Below are 21,533 nucleotides of genomic sequence, written 5' to 3'. Positions count from 1 at the left end.
GTGACTGTGATAAAGAATTTCTTAATTCCGATTAAGTAACATCTAATGAAACATAATTTTAAAAGATGGTTATGATAAGAGTTAAGATTAGGAAGTGTGAAATATACATTTATCTTCTGACCATTGGCAAAGGTCATGTATTTAGGGACAATCAGTAAACATACTAATCGGAGTCATTAGAATAGCAAGGTCCCTGGTGGTCTTTCTGCAGCCCTTGACATGCCTCCCTTTTTACAGGGAGTGCTTTAAAATTCCAGAAGGATTTGGCAGGAGAGGGTTATCTTTTTAGAGACTTACTAACTTTTTCTGAGAGGAGCGAAGGGAAGAGGGCACCTGGTAAAGTTGTAAGCATCTTTCCTAACTAAGAAGGAGCATCTTTCCTAAAGGAGGGAGATTGGGAATACTTCCCAGGAAAGGTTCAATTAATTTTGTCTTTGTATTTTCTGGGCCATCTGTGGAGGAATCTTGCCTTCATGGGACTTCTAATGCTGGACTGAAACTAGCAAGACTTTGTTCAAGTCACATTGATATTATTTCTTTACTATGCACTTGCCCCTTTGCTAACTACAGATTACTTTTGCTAAGAGAGTTTTCTCATTCCTTGTTCTTGTGTTCCTCAAGGCTGCATTATCTTTTTGATAGTAGGAAAATGGTATGCACCTTTTATTTATTCTAGCTTTTATCACTTTGAGGAAAAAAGTACTCTTACTCTCCCAAAGTTAAGTAAGCAGATAAACATACTGCAATTCAAAAGTTAATGACCAAATAAAAGTTAGGTTCAGCTAAGCAAGACCCAAGAAGCTAGAAGACAAATTTCGACCCAAATGAGAGGTATTGTCCGCAATTAAATGTGGAGGATTGTTGACAAATTATTGTTGTTGACCTTGACAAATTATTTCAGAGAAGTGGTGAGATGCTTGGCTCCTTAGAGACTGTGTTACATTCAGCTGCGTGTGGATAAGTAGGGCTGCATTCACACTTGCTTTCTCTCCATGCTATCCAAAGCAGCTTTAAATTTGGCTCAGAGCAGGCAAATGTGAAAAAGGTCAGGTAGCTCATGGCATGGGAGACAAGGGTCCTGCTCCCACAGGCTTCTTCAAGGTCACTTAAGGTATAGTGTGTGTGGCACATGTCAAAATATTTCTGACTGTTTTCAGTCACTTAAAGAAATGGTAGGCCTGCTGAGGTTTTTAAAGTGTTAAGTTAGTAGATACGCAGATAGCAGATGCTTTGGCCGCAGAGCATTTTATCCTCCTGTTGCAGCAGTTCAAGTGAGTGCTACTTGTGTTCTTTCTTTTTCGTAAAACCTTGCCTCCACTATCAGCAAGGTGTTGTTGCTAATGAAAGTCAAGCAGTGTAGTGCGAGCACAGCTCTGTTACCGTTCTTGAACTTTCTTCCCAGTAGCCTTCTACTTACTCGCCGCCCTAACCTTTCTGCGTACACGACAACTCTCAGCTTCCCCAAATACCCCACCTAAGCCAGCCGAAGCCGTGTCCGCGTTGCCCGTTTCGCTCCGTGACAGACGCGGTGACGGACGGGCCGCTGCCCGGTGCTGCGCAGGTGGCGGCCTCGCCGATGCCTCTGAGGGGAGCCGCGGGGGTCAGCGCCGCCCGGGGAGCTCCCGAGAGCACCGGCGGGACCCACCCCGTCCCCGTGGCCCCCTCAGGCCGCGAGGGGGCGCAGAGAAGAGCCGCTCGGCGGAGCCGCACACCTTGCTGCCAGCCCGCGGGCGCCCGGCGGCGGCTCGCATGGGGCTGAGGCAGCCGGGCTGCCCGCCCCGGCCCGCCCCGGCCGCCGGCCCCGCCCCGAGCAGAGCCGTGCCCAGCCGCGCCGTGCCGAGCCGCGGGCAGCATGCGGAGCGCCGCTGTCGCCTCCACCGGTAGGGTCGCGCTGCTGCGGGCGGAGCAGGTGCGGCGGGAGCGGGGCTGGGGTCGGGGCCGTCCCGGTCCCGGTCCCTGTCCCTCGGCGGGGGCTGTGGGCGAGGGCGGCGCTGGGCGGGCCGGGGCCGCTGTGCTCCAGGGCCGGGGCCGCGGCGCTCCCCCGGCGGTGCCGGCCCAGGGCCGTGGCCAGGCGGGGGGCTTAGGGCGAGGTAGGAGAAGGAGCGAGAGCCCTCGGTTTCGAGAGTCCCTGCTAGAGCCACGAGAGAACGCCCTGCAATACCGAAGGGGGCCATTAGGTCGGACGCGTCTTAATGAGCGTGTTAATGAGCGTGACACCCTGCTCTGCTCACCTTCCGGGCTAATTGAACGTGGCATCTGCTGGGCTTTTCTTTGTGCTTTGAAGTATGTCTTAATCTACGAGACTAATTGTCTTGTCGTGTTCGCTCCGGTTTTTTGTGTGTAAGTTCATGTGACTTGAATGCAGATAGCTGGCAAAGGGTTGGTTTGAAGACTGGCGAGTGCAGATTTATTTGCCCCTAGGCTTACACGGTTGAACCGGTATCAAAAAGTTTTCAGTTCTCTCTTTAACTAGCTTATCGGGAAAGATCTGGAGGTCTCTGCCGACTTTAAAAACCGTTTACAATTGGCAGCCTTGCTGGCACTTTCAGCCAAAATGTGATCCGAGCATGGAAACCGAACTGAGCTCTTGCATCTAAAGATGGTCCCTGCAGGTCAAAACTGAGGCATGTTGGCATGGCCAGGAAACTTCATATAAGCAGTTTTTTTTCTTTTAATTTCCCTTTTTTTCTTTTCTCTCTAAAGACTCCAGGTCTTGTAATAAGGCAGAGCACAGCAGTCTCCTGCTGCCATGCCTAGCTGGGGTGTAGCTACCCCCTTTCTGGCTCTGCTGTTGGTTTTGAGGAAGTTCTTAATCTCACTATGTGACTCAGTGTCCTAATCTTTAAACTGGCCTAATAGGACTTGTCACACTTGCCTCCCAGGGATATTAACATCTAATTGGTGTTCACGAAGTACCTTCATCTGGAAGAAAAGAGGGCATCTTGCTTCCCTCATTTCGCCATTCTGTGTTGGTTGCTAAATATATTACATGGGTGGAAAACAGATTATCCAACGACCAAACTGGAATTCATGTCTCTTATCATTTACACAAGCACTCTAAGTGTTTGTCCATGTATGATTACTTTGAAGGATCTGGCTATTTCACTAAACACAGCAGTTTTTATCATTTCCAGAGAACGGATTGTATGGAAACTTCAGTTGTAAAGAATTGTACTGAAGTATCAGCAAACTTCTCTCCTGGCTCTGGAGATAGCTTTTTTTTTTTTTTTTTCTCTGCATGTTATGAGGCTAGTTAAAGCTTTGAGAATTGAAATTATACTCACTCACTTCACCCTCCACATATCCTTGATCTGAGTCTTACTTAGACCGAATCTTATGTTCAGTCTTGTTTTTTGTCATGTTTCACTTCTTTAAAATCTGAAAAAAGTACAATAATTTTACCATTCTCTGTTTGAAAATAGAAGTTGTCTTTAAAATACAAGTGCTGTTTTTATCTCTGTAACCATTTTACTTGCTGCCCAGAGAGTAATGAGCCACTTACTCCCCTGACTTGAATCTTACCCCACCTCCTCCTTATCGCTGCTGCTGCCTCCCCCCTCGGGCAGATAGCAGAGCCTGCAGTGGCAGTAATGCAGGGCTGGGATCACCAGCAGCACATGCCACAGAACATGAATATTCTCTAAATCAGCTGTTGTGAGTGTCACCTGTGAGTGTTGTGTGTGTGCACCTTTGTGTCGCACAGGTGTAAAGGTCTCTTTTCATCTAAAGCCTCAAGTTTAGAAATTTTGGGGCCTTTTCCTGCATCTTCTTCACACAGCAAGACTGCGTGCTGGCAGGCTGTTCTGTGACATTCAGCTGGTGCATTTTATTCAGTCCTGCTTTTTAGCAAAACATGTATTATCCCCCATATTAAATAAACCTATCGAGTTAATACCTGATGAATAAAGGCTTTAAAATGCTGCTTGATATTGGCTGCTGCTCTTATCTTCGTATTACTTGAAGAAGGTATTGAAGGTGCAGCTAATAATGTGCAGCTGAGAAAAGAAATTCCAGTGCAAAACTCAAGGATGCTGCAGTCAAATTCCTCTTGCCATATGGCCAGCAGCAAATGGCCTGACTTCTGGTTTATCTGTGAAAGTGGACAAGTTCTTTACTGGCTTGTTAAGTGTTCAGAAATGAGAAGTCACCTCTGTTTTAAACTGAATTATTTTTTTTTGTTGTTGTTGTTCTTAGTTGTCTTACTGTTGCCCTACAGATGTACAGCAGTGTGATAAGCTCAGTGCTGGGTGGTGGTTGCACTGCTGTTTGTGAGGAGTTCAGATTTCCTTCGGTTTTGTCAAGGATCTAGAAGTAGGTATTGACTAAAAAGATTTTATTTTTCTAAGGTACTCTGAAGCGGAGTTTTTCTTGTCTGGTGTCCATGCCCCATTCCTTGTGGAGATGAGAGAGGCTATTTTTTGGCTGGATGTTCTTTAAGTGTAAGAAACCATAAAATGAGAGGTGATTGCTATCCGGTTTCTTTGCGAATATGCTCTAAGTCTTTCACCTCTTTTAGCACGTACCTTGTATCTGCTCCAGCTGTCTCACTGCTCTGGTATTTTATAATTAGTATCTTGAAAACTCAAGGGAAAACTTTCAAATGCTATATATTTCCCACTGGGACTCTTCCACGTGGCTGTAACATTTGTTGTGAGTCCTTGGTAACGTGTATCTGTTCCTCAGGAGTCCTTCCTCTTAGTTTGATTCCCCTGGTGTCAGCAGGAAAACTAGCTTTCTAGTGGAAGAGGCTTTGCTTCTGAGGAGCATGATGTATTTTGTTTCCCTTAAAAATGATATCGTTGTCAGGTGACTGAAATTGAGGTCTGCCTTCCTGTATGGTACTTCTGTTTTCTCAGCTTACTTGTGTCTTGCATCCAGGGTGAGTGAGCTACAGGAAGGCTGAGGGGTTGCTCTGTGTGTCTTTACAGGCAGCCTGGCACGCATATATATATGTATAATACACGTGTACTTGTATAATATACATTTACAGCATACGTGAGCAAATTGTTTCTTTGATGCAGCTTTTCAAGCTTTCTGTTTGAAGAGTCCTCGTGTACTTGCCATAAATTTGAAAAATGCAGCCTCTGCTCTGCGTCTGGCACCCTGGCTGCTAAGGGAGGGCATGCTGTTTGGTTTGCTTGTCACTAGGACCAGTTTTAGAGGTGTTTATGCTGCCAGATTGACTCCTTCAGAAGTGGTATTAGTAGTTCGGGGTATTCCAGCACCATACACTAGCCTGTTTCCAGAAAATAGAGATATTCTAAATTAAGGCTATTAAGCATCCACTGGTTCAGTGACTGCAGATACCCAGTTAATATTGTATTGTGACACATTCTGGAAATTGCTGGGTTTATTTTTGACGTGGAGAAGATGACTAAGAATGATTCTTTCATCTATGCATAGTTGCATTTACAAGCAAGTGAAAACATCCCTAAAATGATCTTTAGTCATATTTAGACTCTTAGTTCCATGAAAGGAAAAAAAATCTGCCTTGGGTTTAAATCTGAGCTGTGTATGCTATCAAGCCCTTTTTGTGCTCCAGACTGCTATTTAGTGAGGGATTTTGTTTTGTTTTCTCCTCTAAATGTTCGGGGGCAATCTAATGTGTGAGGCAGGGGGAGGAAGCCCAGTTCCTTGTCAGAAAGGTGGATCCTACCACGACACAAATTATGATGGATGTTACTGCCCTAGCTCATGTTCAGTTCAAGTTCTGATTGTGTTTATTTCAGTGTCCTGGTAACTCAGATGCAACTAGGAGGAAAGTCTGAACTTGTGTTCATTTATTCTTTTTTTTTTTTTTTCCCCCATCTTAGAGATGTAATGGTAAGACCTTGTGAGAAGGGAATCATTCTGAAGACAACCCATGTCTTCAGAGATGACCTACCTGGCTCTTTGCTACACTTTTCCTACACCTGGAACCTTGCTACATTTTGTTAATTGGTCTTCAAAAGCTAGCTATTTTGGGTCTGACTCCTTCAGACAGATGGTTTAATTGAATTGTGTTGGGAATATTAAGATTAGATTTAAATTTTTGTTCTTATCACCAACATTAGCATTGGTTTGGACAAATAATGCCAGTGGTTACTTTACTTGCTACATTCAATCAAGCGGCTTTCACCGATTTAGATGTGTGTCTAAATGTGTGTTACAGAGATTTGGCTTCTTAAAAAGCAGGTTCTTCGGATCTGTTAGTCCATGATAAACCCTTCTCAGACCTTTTAAGCCTACAGCTTATTGCCTGTGTAGACTGCAGTAATGCCTAGGGGGGTGTTGCAGTTTATCCTTCTGTGTAACTGACATAGCCAGGCATCAAAATAGAATTTCCAAAGCCATGTGTTGTTTTTTTTTTGTTGTTGTTGGGAATACGAGGGTATGTTTTTAACCAACTTTAAATGGTCTTACTGTAATTGTATCACATATCCATAAAATTTGCAGAAGACAGAGGGTTGTTTTTAAGTATTGTGTTACTTTTGAAAGACTAAGTGCATCAAAATGCTCCTTAGTTTAGATAACATATTTTGCTGTTGTCTTACTTGAATAGTCAATTCCAATAGCCAGTTGGAAGGTTTTTAAATCTTCCAAGATGTTCCTTTGTAATCCACCATCTTCAAATCAAATATGAAGAAGTCCAGCTACAAATCATTAACCATTCAAGAAAAATAATAACAACAAAAGCTGGAGCAGGAGATGCTTGTTTTCCCCTCGATCTTTGAGAAGACTTGTGTTTGGCAGATAGTGAAATTCTTACTGTATCTAAAAGATTGAGTGTATTGCAATAACTGTAATCCGTGTTACTGGCTGAGGTGAGTCCCATCTGTTAGCAGCGTTAGGGATGTGCAATAGTCTTGTCCTTTAGACCTGTGTGCACAGGGATCAGCACAGATGGATTTAGAGAAACAAATGCGGTCTCTGAAGGCAGTTGCTAAATGCAAGCTAGAAGTTCATCTTGCAATGTAATGCAGTCTTCTCTGCTGACACTCTTTCCAGCTGAAAAAAAGCCCCTCTGGTTAAACATTACCCTTAATGAACTTTACAAGGTAGTAAGTAGTTGTTGTTTTCTTCTTACTCTTGATATCGGCTTCCTTTTGTAGAGGGTCATTTATTGTATCTATTGTATGTGCTTGTTGTCAGGCTTTTTATTACGGATTTTCTTCATGCTGTGTCACCTTGTGCTGAGATGGGGAATAATTTTAAGTTGCAGTCTGAGCAGAGCAGGAGAAGATTTGTGAATATATGTGAACGAGTGTTCTCTCAGATCCAAACTCATACCCTTCTCTCTGTGTTAGGTTTTCCCCTTTCAGAGAGTGCTACGAATTCCTGTGGTTGTCACATGTGCTTTATTGCTATCACTTCAGAAAATTGTTTAGATAATTGCACAGCTGTAGGGACAGCAGATACTGAATTATGGAGCCATTTTTCAGATTTCATGGTGTTGCTTCATAAGATGAATGCAAAACGAAGGCTCCTTCCATTTCTATCTATGGATTAAAGAAAAAAAACAGCTGACACTCCTGTTTGGTATTTGTATTCAGAACATTAATGTGGTTGAATGAATATCAGAAATGTGCACATGTTTAAGGCTTGGAAACAAGCTCCGTAAATATGAACTATTGGTGCATATTCAAAGCCAATAGTGAGTGTGTGTAACCAAATACCTCTTGCTGTAATTACTCTTTGAAACATTGCCCTTGCACCGAGTCAACATTAGGTGTCCTAGCAAATGCATTAGGAAGAATAAGTCTTGTGTAAAGGACTCAGTATGTCCCAATAACGAGCCTATTAAGACAGAAGAAACATCTTTCTGTTGTTCTGATGGGGATGTATATAAGAGGGGGGAAGGATTAGGGTGGTTGACTTTATTTCCTGGAAATGAATAGCATACATTTTTCAGTGTATAAAACGGATATTACTCAGTTTGTGACGGGCCTCCTAGTAAAAGTGTCTTGAAGCGGGGATTGGCTTAAATCTGTTGCTTGCATTCCTGACATACAGTATTATGTGATGCTATCTTGTCACAGAGGCATGCAGTGTGCCATGATGTATAAATAACCCTGTGTGTCAAAGGTAATTTGAGACAACGTGCCAAATATTTACTGAAGTGCTGGGCCTTGTCCTGTGTACCTGGTATATATTTAGGAGTAGGTATCTGAGATGAAACTGCAGCAGCGGGGTGGTGAGTAATATCCCCCACACATACTGCGGAGCTGCTCTGCACGGCACAGTAAGACACAATGAGTGCTACAGCTCAGCTGCGTTTTGTGACTTTGATACTTAGATAAGGAGACAGGAAAAGAGGTTAATATGCTCTAGGCCAACCTGCCTTTGTGCCTACTGAGGAGCCTTTAATATTCTCTGGGGAGTAATTTTAATGACTACTTCATATCTCAGTTGTGAAGATAAACATGGAATAGCATGCAGAGGGGGGTGGCTTTGTACTGTCAGGAGCACCGCTTCTCCCCTGCAGGTGGACTCAGCAGGATGCTGACTGCAGGCAGTTGGGCACTCTGACGCTGAATTATGGTGTCCTGAGCCTGATGGCAGTCCTAAGAGGAAGGGGGCTGTGGGAGATGCAAAGCAGCAGGTGCTGGAATGGGAAAGGGGAGCCGTGGTGTACCCAAGAGCTTGGCAGAGGCCTGGGTGTGGGCAGCAGAGGTGGGTGCTGGCCCTTTGCTTGGACAGAAGGCTGCTGTCAGGGTTTACTTCTTGTCTGGGGATGGATCTCTACAATGGAGAGTTTTCCTCTCTGTATTTATGTTGGAAAGGAGATCTGCAAGGTCTTCAGCTTATACTTGTCTATGTAAAAATGCAAAGTGGAATATTATTTTCTTTGCATTTCCTTTTTTGCTGAGGAAGGAGCTGTGATTGTTTCCTTAATACATGAGTGTAGAGGATCCAGTAATGTTTTTAATGTTTTTCTTGACATATGCAGTAGTTTGGTCATATCTTAAGGCTTTTTTGTGCATGCATTTAAATACACACAACTGAACGTACGTATAGCTGCTTCTTTAGCTACTACCTGACTTAATGATTAGTAACTTGTGTGTAGGAGCATCTTCAATCTCAGTTATGGAGTCAAAATGTTTGTCTCCCATTTACTGTATTCATCATGCATTGGTACGGAACAAAAGGAATTGCATAGCTATTTCAGAGGAGGGTGAGACACCTCTATGTGTTGTTATATAAGGTACCTCCAACGTTCAACCTGGCAGCAAAGTACACAAATGAATTAGCACTGTTTGATAGCTTCTTGACTCAGCTTTTTCTAACGGATTTATATGCATCCTTCAGGTGGCCAGGTAAAGCAGATAGTTCTACAAAACCATGTTGATATGAAACTCTTTTGCTCTTTGAGGTAAAATGTGGGTTCTTTGACAAGTAAAACATTCAGTGGGAGATGACTGATGTAGCCTTAAGAGGATACTTGTGCCTAAGGTGATCCGGCTCATTTGAAACCTCAAGCTAATATAACTACCAATATAATCTGGAAAATAGCTATATAATGATTTAAGTGTCACTGTTAGTTCACTGATTTCTAAGGTAAATAAATGAATGTCATACATAGTGCAGCAGGTCTGCATTTGCATACAAGAAGTAAGTATTGGTCTGTGACAAACTTCTCACTCTCCTAGATCACAAAGCCTGTGGATGACTTCTTTTCAGTTTTATTGGCTCTACTGAAGTAACGTATGGATAAACAAAGAATGTGAAGGCTTTCCTTGTCTATCTACCTACCTGTCTATCCTATAGCCAATATGTTAACCCCCATGCGAAATTTATTGAAAATGCATGTGAGAAAGAGAGAATTACTGGAACTTCTACAAAGTAGAGTGGTGGATGTTGGTTTTTTTCCTGTTAAGTTTTCTTAAACATCATTTGCAGTGTTCTGTCTCTTTTCATACAGATAACTTTTTTTGTTGTGTTTTAGGGGCGGGGGTGAGATAAGGAGAAATTACCTTTTATTTTCACAGTGGTGGTTGAGTACTGATGTACCAGAATACATGCATAGTCATATGCTGTGATGCCGAGAAGTTTCACCTGGCACGCCCCAGCAGGTGCAGTCCCTCCCCTATTTTCAGCAGAGCCATCTCTGGTGCAACTGTAGATGACTGCATTCGTTTTATAGCAGTGGCACAGTGTAATGATCACCACCCCTTAGCATTGGAAAGGTTGAAGCAGCTGAACTTTCTTCTTGTAGAACATGTTTAAAAATTTCACTCAAGGTGCTTTGACCTGAAGGTTTTCATCAGTGTCAGTTAACAGCAGCTGTAGGGACTTTCTGTAAGCAAGGAAGTGGCAGCGAGACTTGCACCAAAGATATTTTTCTTCCACCAAAGTTGTATTTTACTTGCTCATTCAGATCTTTTGCCTTTACCTGTTCCTCTTCCCATTATTTTTTTCTCCTCTAAGTCTATAGTCTAGATTATATTCCTACCACTTGGGATAAAAATTCCAGCAGTAAAATTTCAGCCTTATGCCATGAGATACGTGGGTGAGCAACCTTGTAGGGATCAAAAAATAGTTTGTAGGCAAAAATGAGGTGAAATTCATTTGGGAACTCCTGTTATAGCTGTGTTGGTACCTGTTGCTAACAATCTGGGTTTTCTGTGGGGAACTGGAAGCATGCTGGGTTTTTTATGCCTCTTACCACGGGAAGTATTTGTGCCTATTAGGGTACGGCAGGCTGTCAGGGGCTGAGGGACTCCTCTGTAAAGGCAGCACCTGCAAGCACAGTGCACTTCTCCTGCCTGCTCGGGTGTTTTGTAGATCCAGAGAACTGGAGGCAGGTTAGTAGTGGCTGTGCTGAAGGTCCTTGGGTAAGATTGCTGGCCCCGCCTGTTGGGTGTGTGCCGTAAGCAGATTTACCAGTCCTCAAACCTGACCTTTTAACCTGCTGGTTAAGACCTCTAATTAATAGACCTTTGCCAGAGTGCTGTGAGACATGGCAGCTCTGGAGCAGCCCTGCCCGTACAGGTCTGCCCTAAGGTAAAGGGGTAATCAAATAAGCGCAGCTGCCCCAGCTGCTGGAAGTTGGGCTGCCAGGGGCCTGCACAAAACTTCTGATTTTAGGAAGAAAGGGTGCTTTTTGCCTGTTTTATGTACTGACCTGTGTGGAATACAATCTGATCTGAAAATACCAAGGTGAGTTGTCTGTGCCTTGCTGTACACTGCCAAGATGCCTCGGAGAAATATGTTCTATAGAAGTTGATTCACAATTATTTGATACACTGGATGTTAGGAAGCCAATGAAGTGCCTTCTGCACTTTTTTCCCCACAATATTCTCTTAGACCAGCTTTATGTATTCAAAGCAGCGTTTCATGTGCACATTCTACGGGCAACAACAGGAGAGATTGTAGTGGCCACTGAAGTAACTTAGCATCTGTAACTTCTTTATAGTTTCCTTTAGTCTCCTTACTTAATGCAAATGTATAGAATCTTAAGCTTATTTTTCCCACTGGTACAAATAACTGAAAAGTTCTCTATGTCCATCACAGAAAACTAGGAATAAACTGTTCTGGACAAGACTGACTTGCTGCCTTAGGGCATCTGATAAGCAAGCACTCGGTTGTTTTGAATTTTTTCTGGGAGTGCTTGTGCTGCTCCCACAGAAGCAGTGCGCAGGTCACAGCCGGGACTGGTGGTCAGCAACGGGCAGAGATGAGAGAGCCCCAACTATAGGTGATGCGGTGGGAGGACTTTGGGTCACGGAGCACATATACAACATCGTGCGAAATACGACAAACAAGTTTTCCTGAAAGGCTTCACATCATTAGTGGCAGCAGGAGCCCTGGGATGTGCACTCGCAAGCACAAGCACTGTAAAATATCCTTGGGTGTGCATGTATGTAGTTTTAAATGTGGCAGTTTAAGGTAGCAGGTTAATCTGGCTAGAAAGGAGCCAGTTTTCTCTTGATGCAGACGGCAGTATGTCTGATAGACCTCGTCTGAAAGGAACTCCCTGAAGTTGATAGCATCAGTGAAGAATTTGAGCTCAGTCTAGCTTTGATAGAAACATGAGGTCTGAAAACCCTCTCATCCTCCTAGCTGCCAGAAACACCACCAAGGAGGCACTGATGTTCAAAACCTTTGCTGTGTTAATCTGTGCACAGGGGAGCTGGAGCATTTGAACTTAATGGAGTTGATGCCGATCTGTGCTGGGCAGGAAGGAGGGCATGGGTGAAAACTCACATGCTATACCTTAAAGAAATGGATTTGTGACTGTTGCAGTCACTTCCTGGCTGCTTTTTGCAAGGGCTTCTGATGTAGAAATGCATTATGGAAGTCTCTTGACTCCTATGTAAGCTTTTTTCATACTACTGTGCTTTTCAAATTTTATTTTTCTCCTTTGGCTACTGGTTTGAGAGTTTTTGTTCAGATAGTATTCCGCTGTAGTGTGACTTACATGCAAAAGGAAGCACCGTTCCTTGAACATACTGCTTTCAGAGCTGATATAAGCTCATTTTAAACTTGTCCTATACTTCTTCCTTACAGATGGTTTAATTTGAGGTTTAGCTTGTATGCTTACTCTCTTTTTTGAGGGGAGTGAGCTCATACTGTGCAAATTATACCTTTTGGTCCTGGTGTGCCAACTGCGTGTGCTCCCCCCCTCCCCATGCAGTAAGTGCACAATACCTGAACCAGAATTGTGATCACGTGCCTTTGGGTGCAGTGTATACTGAAAAACCTGTTTTTAACTTCAGTTCAAAACTGAAAGGGGAAATGCTGCAATTTTACATTTCGTCATGGTTCAGCTTTTACTTCAGAGGGCATCTTCACTTCATGCTGTTTATCACTTGCTCATTGCCTTTAGTAATCCAAGCAACTGTTTGAAACAAAACATTTTGTGTATCTGTGGTGGTTTTTTTTTTTTAAAGTCTAAGCTGGAAAGCAAAAAGTGTCTGACAGTACCTCTAAAGTTCTCTTGTTATTTGTATATATCATCCCCCCCCAGTCCATCAATGCTTCACAAAGTGGTAAATGATCTTTAGGGGTTTTTCTGTTAGCGTGGGTTTTCTTTGCAGCAGAGTAGTGAAGTGAGTAGTGTTAAATGGGGTCCTTCAGCTGCCCATCCTCACCAGCATCCATCGCTGTGCTGTGAAGGGAGGGACAACAGAATTGGGGCTGCTCCAAACGTGGATCCACCCTGTTCTGTCTGCACCTCTTCATCATCAGCCACCTGTGTGCCAATCCTGAGTCCAGAAGGCAGGCTTGGTATGGCAGTGGCAGAGTGAGATGCCAAACACCGATCACTGCAGTCTGTAATTAAAAAGCTAAGAAAGTGCAGCACAAGTGAAGGCTGTCTGTGCTGTTCTCCTGGGTTTATGAGCACTCGGAGCCCTGTGTAGTGATGTCCTTTTGAAAGATGCTGCAACGAAATCCATGCTGGGTTGTGCAGTATTGCTCTTGGGGCACTGGTTGTGTTAATACTCAACCACAATAGTAAGGCACCCGCTGTATCAGGGCATTAGCTAGGTCTATTCCCAGTGAACTAAAGCATGATACCTTGAGGTTAGATAAAGATCTGTTTGTGCATTTCAGTGAAATAAAAGCCATACTGCTTACCTGTATGCAGAAGAGAGGGAGAAATCTATGCTGATGTGTAACCAGATACAAGTTCAAGCCAATGAATGTTGCAGTCTCAGTACTGAATATGTTTGTGTGTGTTTTTTTAATCATAGTTGTAAAGTTAAGAACTTCACCGTATTTCCTTTGTATGTTATATCCAAAATTGTTTCTCTGCCTCTTTTATCTGACAGTCTGTTCTCTCTTTTCTTGGTTAGTCGCTAAAAGTTGGGCAATATTAAAGTAGTTTGAGCTATCTATGAAAGAACTGTAATAACAAATGTTATCGTCAGACTTTTCATTAGTCATCTTCTACATATTTAAGCCTAAGAAGATGCATCCACTGTTGTTGATCTTCACTACTGTTCATAGGACAAAGTTTAAACCTCAGACCTTTGGAACAGGTCTTTACAATGTATATGATGAACAATTACTATTAAATGCTCTTTTGGTGTTTCACATGTTCTAGTTATACTTTTCTGCACTGGAGAAGATGAATCCTAATTTAATTCTAACTGACCGTTTCTCAGCTTGCCTTGTGAAAACAATGATATATTCGTCATCTCTTCTGATATTGCTTAATTATATTCTGTCCTCAAAGCTTTTTTGAAGGGATTGATTCTAACATTTTATTACCACTGTTATTTTATTTCCTGATGGATTTCCTCCCAAATAATGTTTTGAGATGTATTTTGTTGGTTTGAGAAGGTTGTTCTGCAGCAGAAATGGATGATGTTTTTTTTAACTCTTGGGATCTGATTTTTTTTTTGTCAGTTTGTTTGTACTTTGTTTTTCTTCAGTTTTTGGGAGATGGTAGAAATTGTACTTTATATTTTCTTCCAAAAATATTGCTTCTACTTTGAGAAGCAATGTCTTTTCTGATCTATTCTGGTAACTGTGGGTCCAGCTTACAAGGACCAGAAAAAGAAAACATTCATTAAGTGATCCAAGTAAATTTTCTTTTTTTGTCTTCTCATGTAAATGTCCCCTAGAGCATAGTTTGGTGTCCAACCTAAATTTTCTGGTTTTCCACCACCCTCTGGCTGACTTCTCTGGGTGCTTCTTCACAGTTTCCAGTGTTGATCAGTGGCTGGTATTTGGTGGTGACCTGACAGTATTCTAGCCAAGGAGCCTATCAGCTGCAACTCAAAACTAGTTTGCTGTTGTTATTTTTTTATTTCTCTAGCTTAATTGCAGTTCCCATAGATTTCAGAGCAACATGATCATCTTAATACCCTTATAAGCCATAGGAAGTAGTGTGTGCTAGCTTGCATTTACAAATGATAACAGCTGAACGTGGTTCCTAAAAGTGAGTGTATATATACATATGAAAATATTGCTCAGAATGTTTTATTTCTTTGATGATTGGCAGTGCAGTACCATCTATGTTTTCAGTGGATTAATTCTGGTTACTGATCTGAAAGTCTGATGTCTACAGATGAGGGCAGCTCTGCCAAATGAATTACTGAGGCCTGCAGCCCTTGGTGTCTTGCAGCTCTTGCACTGTTTCTTCCCCCCTGTTCAGCTCCTGGGTAATTGCCGCAGCCCCAGTAATGAGAGGGAAATGTACTGGAGAGAAGACGCATGAACCAGAGATCCACACTCTGCAATGTACTCCTGAGAGTTTTTTGAAGGTATTCTGTTGGTGCCTTTCTTTTTCCTCCCTCTTTTCCCCCAGACAAACCCTGGGCAGTTTGCTTCAGCATAGCTATCACTTCATGGTTTCGGTTTAAAAAAAAAAAAAAACAGAAAAAAAAAACAGTTATTTCCTTTCTCACAGAAATCCCAAGAGGAAACAAAAGACAGTCTCACTGTGATATCCCCTGCTCTCTGCTCCCTCACTGCAAGGCACTTTCTGGTCTCTCCAGAGAATGTCTTTGGGCAATTCAGTCTGAGCAGCAGTGCTGATTGCCTTTGTCTACCCTGTAGTCCCCTGGGCTGAGAGTGGCCCCAGGAAGGGGACAGCTGTGTCTGGGCACGTGGGGCTCCCACAGGAGCAAGCAGTAAGTTGTGGAGGCCGGTGGCCCCTTCGCCCCATGCTCTCTGCTTGGGAGAAGTGCTGGACATGTGGCAGCACCACCTCGGGCACTGCTGTGTGAGCTCACAGCCCATCTCACTGCCCCGTCCTTCTGGATTATCCCTGTTCTCAAAGTGAGATGATTTCCATGACTGCTGACTAAGAGTCTGCTTCTTCCTGGTCCATGCATTTGTTTTTTTTTTTCGTGGTGTATTTACCTCCGTAATTACGTCTCCTTGCGTACAAACGGAAAGCTCTATTAGAGGAACCACTGCTGCTAAATGTGGCTCAGTTTTGTTGGTATAGCTGCATCTACACCAGGGATTTCGCTGACCTGGCTCTGTCAGCTGGTGGGTATGCATTTTTTTCATGCTTCTCAGACACAGTTGTGCTATCAGAGTTTTCCCTGTGGCTTGGAGGTGAGGAGCAGAGAGGAGGATGCGGGGCTGCGAGTGGGAGTGCGGTGCAGCGGCTGTGCAGCACTGAGTGGCATGGGAGCTCCCTCTGCATCCCCTGCACCCCTGCTCAGCACGCTTGGCTGTGCCGCCTCCCTGCTGAACGTGACTACAGTAGCTGAACGGTAAACTTACTCGCTGTCTGAAGCTGTCAGACCCCTGTCCTAGCATCCTACTTAAAGTGGAAAATCTTGTGCTGATTAACCATCCAACCCGCTGCCTGTTCTGTGCTAAGTTGTTATACCTCAGCTGTTCTAGTGTGTGAGCTTGAAATTGTGTCATCACGGGAAAAACAAGGCAGGATTTGCAAAGAGCTTAAAGTTTGTCCACTTAACTGTTTTCACTGGCAGTTCTCTCATAACATCATTTAACTTGAGTAACAGGCGCTTTTTCTTGAGAGGTGTGCTTACTTGCTGGCTGATGTTAAATTCCTTATGGCATACTTCTTTCTTTCTTGTGATGCCGACCTAGGAAAAACATCAGCATAAACTTTCTACTGTTGTTTATATTGTGTTTCTAATCTACTACAGCAGCGCTGAAAAATGTTCTTTCTTGTAACCAGTCTAAACAAGAGTGAGGTTTTAGTATCTTGTTTATGTATAACATTAACCCCCTAATGAATGTGGCTTAATCACCTAAAGTTTTCTGTGAAGATATTTACCATATGGAAACTTGGGACCCTTTAATAGACCTTTTACCACCCCGTTAGAAATAAGTTTTTAAATACTCACTGTAAGCTGCTGTCTTAAAAACAAGCAAACAAAACAGCAACAACGAAAACCCATCAAGCTGAATACTTCTGTGTTTAACTGTCTATCTAGAAAACTCACGAAGCAATGTGTGACCCTTAGGTGTGCATTAATCTTGGCCAACTAAATTCTCTGAAATGTATATTCATCCAAATGTTATGGTTCTCTGTGACTGTTAAAATTCTGGTAATCTTCACTGTGCCTTACAGAGGAGACTGGTGCATATGAAAATAACAAGGTATAAAGGCGATGGTATGAAGAAAACAGAACCAGATCCTGAGGATTAGGTTTTTACCTGATTTTGATCAATGAACAATTCTTGCAAAATCAATCTGTCCTGTAATTGGTACTTTTGTTTCATGAAATATTATCTGTCCATCCTGCTTATTAACTCTGTTTAGGAAAGCATAATTTTTAGGCAAAGAAACTAAGTCAATGACTGAAGTTGCATGTTTGAGTGCAGCTCATGCATACATGAAGTGACCTGCGTGTATGGTCCTGGTTTACTAGCCATTGAAGTTCTTTCTTGCACACATGTAGTTTAACGGGAAATGACTCATCATAAGGAATCAGCAATAAATTATTGCTCATGATAAATATCATCACTGTGTACTTGTTCACATTTTTCTCCAGTCCACCCACCTGCCTGAAAGCTTTAGGGTATGTGGCAAGCCCGGATGACTGTGAGGCTAAAGTTTAGCTGATTTCAGCTGTAACGATGTGTAAAAAGCTTGAGTATATCTGAATGCACTCCACTTGTGTATAAACACATGCATGGGGATGCTCTTGCTAGATAAATACATCCAAGGTTTAATGCACCCAGGCTCAAGGGGTTTTTTGTTCTGCTTTGTTTGTTTGTTTGTTTTTAAATCCTTCCCAAAATGATGTGAGATGCGAGTTTCTGCTTTCCTACCTCAGGGCATAGCCTGTGAACCTGTATCAGACGAACAAGCTCTGGGCGAATCAAAATAACAAATTGCTCCAGCAAAGAGCACCTACTAGCTTGTACGGTGGGGACCTCACCTTAACCCCTGCCCCATAATGGTGCCCAGAGAGCAGCAACAGTGTTCCCATCATCATGTTTTAGGCTCTGTTGTAATTTCTGATGGTCCCAGTAAGACGGTTATAAAAGCTTGGTGTTTCTGGAGATCCATGGAAGAAGCCAGCCCTTGTTTTAGCAGGTTTGTGCTAATGACTGTTACCACGCAGCTTGCAGCAGGGACACACATCTTTCCTACTTGAGAAAATTTAGATTCTTTAAGCCTCCTTAGTCTATTCTTTAGGATTCTTTAACCTCCTTAGGTTACTGTTTGGTTCAGATCTCAGTATTTGTATATGGGCGGCATGCCTGAAATAGCCTTAAGATGATCCGTCCACACATGCTGAGTTTTCGTTGTGCTTCAACATGCCTCTTTGTCTAGTTAAAAAGGTTTATAAAACAGATGCTGAAGGACAGCAACTTGGATGTTTTGCAGGTGTTTACCATATGAAACAGTAATATCAAGGAAACAGAATTGATCATAAAACATTTGTAAGTTTTTACCATTACAGTAACTTTAAACATTGCATAGTTTTGTTCTGTATTTTGAGTAAAACATGAATTAAAACCAGATAATAAAGGTATAAGCAGCACTTAAATATATTTAAGTCAGAATCTGTGTAAAATAAATATACTATCTTCATTGTGCTAACACCAAAGAATAATAATTGGGCTAGAGAATCTTTTTCCCTCAAAACCATTTAACTTAAAAGTTTAGAGTTGCAGTTTCTGGTGGTATAGGTAGTATAACACCATTGCTAGGAAAAAAAAATGAAATTATTTTTTGAGGAGTGAGTTTTACATATATCTGTATTTCTGATCAGTAGTTTGAGTACGTGCTGCATACAGATACCTGAAAAAATATGCATTGTTGTTCATTTGAAATACTTGTGCCTGTGTTCTGCAAAATGAGTGCCCAGGGGGTTTCAGTGATGCTCCTAGGACAGGACTTCTCATGCAGGCGGCAGAATGGTGCAACCCACACTGTTGCAAGTTTTCTGTTTAATTTTGTCAGAATTCTGCATTGCAAGAGTGGCTGTATGAGAGCAAATGCAGGGTGGCTTTGGCCCCACCAGCAGGTGCAGATGTTTGAGCTTCCGTCTCTGGGATTACATGTGCAGGCCTTGGGCAGCATCCTGTGCCTTGTCCATGCCAATGCTGTATGTTTGCATGAATGGAGGCATGTGCAAGCTGCAGGCTCAAGGGATTGATCTCATTTTTCTGTCAATGATTTAGCATATTTGCACTGTAAAACTGGAAACTTCAGACCAGTAACATCAAGAAATAAACTGGAGTATTTTTAAAGTCTTCAACTTTAAAATGTGTGCAGTGTGACTTAATCTGTGTGGCAGATCAAATCCTACTGGTAGATCATCTAGTTTTATTCTTCCTGTGTATGCATCAAAAATATTCACAGCGAAGTGTTAGTGTGCTTGTGCAAGTGCTTCCAGCTCTGTTTTATATTCTGGGTTGATTCCAGATGTAGCAGGTTAAATCAGCACAGCAGCACACGTTTGGAAGGCTGTTTGAAACGTCTCATATGACTTCGGCAAAACAAGCTGATAGCGTGTACGGTAACCTTGTAAGTTCACAGGCACAGAGTCTCGGTAGGAACTGTTTTGAATTCCATACTTGGCTTGAGAAGTTATTTTGCAGGAGTTCTGTGGAAGTCAGCTCCTTATAAAAATACAGAAAAAGAATTTAGCTGTTTATATAGAAAGGCTGTTCATGAGGCTATGTTCAGAAGCGATTTCTGTTCATTGATGTTTCTGTGAGGGTTGTGTATCTCAAGAAATGTGTTTTCTCTTTGTCACCAATAAAAAATGAGTATTTTAGGCAAATGTACTTTTTGTGTTTTAACTGGTTTTATAAGCAAAACAAGGGAGGTTCAGTTGTTACCAGAATCACATAATGTCAATTCCAGGAAAACATGCGAAGAAACCAAACCACCAAAAAGCTGTGTTTCCTCCAGATAGAAATATTTGTATTTAAAATGGCCACCATGAAAGCAAAGTGTGTAGTGTGAGTAGAAACTAAGTGGAAAAGCCTACATGGTCCATAACGCAGTCAGTTTCACGTGCAAATGTCACTTACTGTAATGATGCTGAGATTTTTAGACATTTGTATTAGGGAAGAGAGCAGAAATACTGCAGTTTTCACTGATGATGAAGAAGCGCCAAAGTAAACAATTACTACAGATGCTGCAGAATCCACTCTTTCATTCCTGTTGATGTTTTTAACCTTAAGCAAACAGTAAACATATTGTAGCCTGCATGCCAAACTAGTCTTAAAAGAATTTGCTCTCAGTAAACATAGCAGAATTAGGGCTGTATTGAAAACAGAATTAGGATTAGTAGTATTGAAATGCTAGGAATTTAATTCCTTTCCAATCTCCCTGAGGAACTTGTTCTCAAGCATTAGACAAAGAGCACTAGGAGACTAAAGAAGGACTTGAATGTGCTGCAAGTTTGAATTAAAATTAGTGGTCTTTATCTCTCCAATGGGACAACTAAGCCTCCAAAAAAAAACAAAGCTTGAGAGCATACTGCCTCAAAACACTGTTGACAAGTGCTTCACCATGGTATTATTGTCAAAAGTTAGTCGTTTTCATTTAATGACTCCTGTATGTCAACTTTGTTTGCTGTATTATGCTGAAGGGTTTCATGTGCAGGTGTGAACTAGCTCTGTACATCAATTTAGGGAGTGATAATTCATGAAATTATCCTAACATTTTGTTTGCTACTCTCAAAATTATCTGTAGCAACAGAGCTTGTTCCACAAAAAGGAAGCATTAGCCAAGACTGCAGGCATTTGCTTTCATACATTTATGTCTGTACATGCACCATTGTTTTAATTTCCACTTTCTTTCTGTCCTTTCTCCAATTTTTTAAACTTTCTCCTTGGGTAACCACCAGGGATGAACAGCAATTGTCAAGTTCTCTCATGTCATGTTCCTGTTTCCTCCCTGACTGGAGGCAGAAAGGGATAACTTATCATAAAAATGCAACCCTTCTGCTTCTCAGTGTCTGCAGCTCGTGTCTGGGAGCCTTCCAGAGCTTCCTAATAGCATGGGAAGCTCTGTAGAAGGCCAAATTCTCATATGCACTTAATGCATCATGCATGGGACCTATTGTTAGCTGTGAATCTAACCCAAAACTACCAAAGCATGTGGATGCTTCAGTTCTGACTTAATAATCTAGACAAACAGTTCTTTTTCCTGCTCTCTAATTCTCTTCTTTTCTGTGGTCTAATTTTTTATTGCAGTACTTGAGTAAAATTTCAGATTAACTTACTATATTTTTGGTTTGTGTTTCCAGAAGAAGTTCAACAGACACTTTGACAAGCGTAAGTTGTGGTTTCAGCCTCAATACTCACCTTGATGAGATTTTCAGACCTGTATTTCATCACATGAATGATCTGTATGGTGAGGGAGGAAAAAGGGTGAATGATGGTCCTCTTAAGAACTCCTGTATTTTCCTCAAACACTTCTGTTTGTTTCTTTCTTTGGCTTTTTTCCCACTACAGGTAAACAGCTTATGTATTACACTTTAAGTGTTTGAGTTGATTACGGAACACAAAACTTACCGTAGTTAATTACTCCATTCAACTTCTGGTCCTCATTGCATTATTTTTAGTGAGTTATGCACAATACTGCAGTGAAAGACCGCTGACTCCTCAGAAGAAAGCATATACTTTTCCATGAGTTGCATATC

At 42.1% G+C, this 21,533-nt stretch overlaps 1 protein-coding gene across 16 annotated transcripts in view; it reads left to right on the top strand.

The window, feature by feature from the left end:
• Positions 1-21,533, top strand: part of MICAL2 (microtubule associated monooxygenase, calponin and LIM domain containing 2) — a 162,583-nt gene that overhangs the window by 35,844 nt on the left and 105,206 nt on the right. For 2 of the 16 annotated variants that reach the window (XM_083839917.1, XM_083839916.1), the window contains exon 1: positions 747-1,880. The exons of 1 other annotated variant lie outside the window; for it this stretch is intronic. The gene's annotated coding sequence lies outside the window, so the exon portion shown is untranslated. Of the gene's footprint in view, positions 1-739; positions 1,910-11,178; positions 15,195-21,533 lie in introns of those variants that run through there. 13 more of the 16 variants (XM_083839915.1, XM_083839914.1, XM_083839902.1 and 10 more) reach the window with 13 other exon arrangements.

Source organism: Anser anser, assembly GCF_964211835.1.
Source record: "Anser anser genome assembly, chromosome: 5".
In the NCBI taxonomy this organism is placed as follows: Eukaryota; Metazoa; Chordata; class Aves; order Anseriformes; family Anatidae; genus Anser; species Anser anser.
Note: the sequence above shows the minus strand (reverse complement) of the source record. Positions and strands in the feature narration are given on the sequence as shown.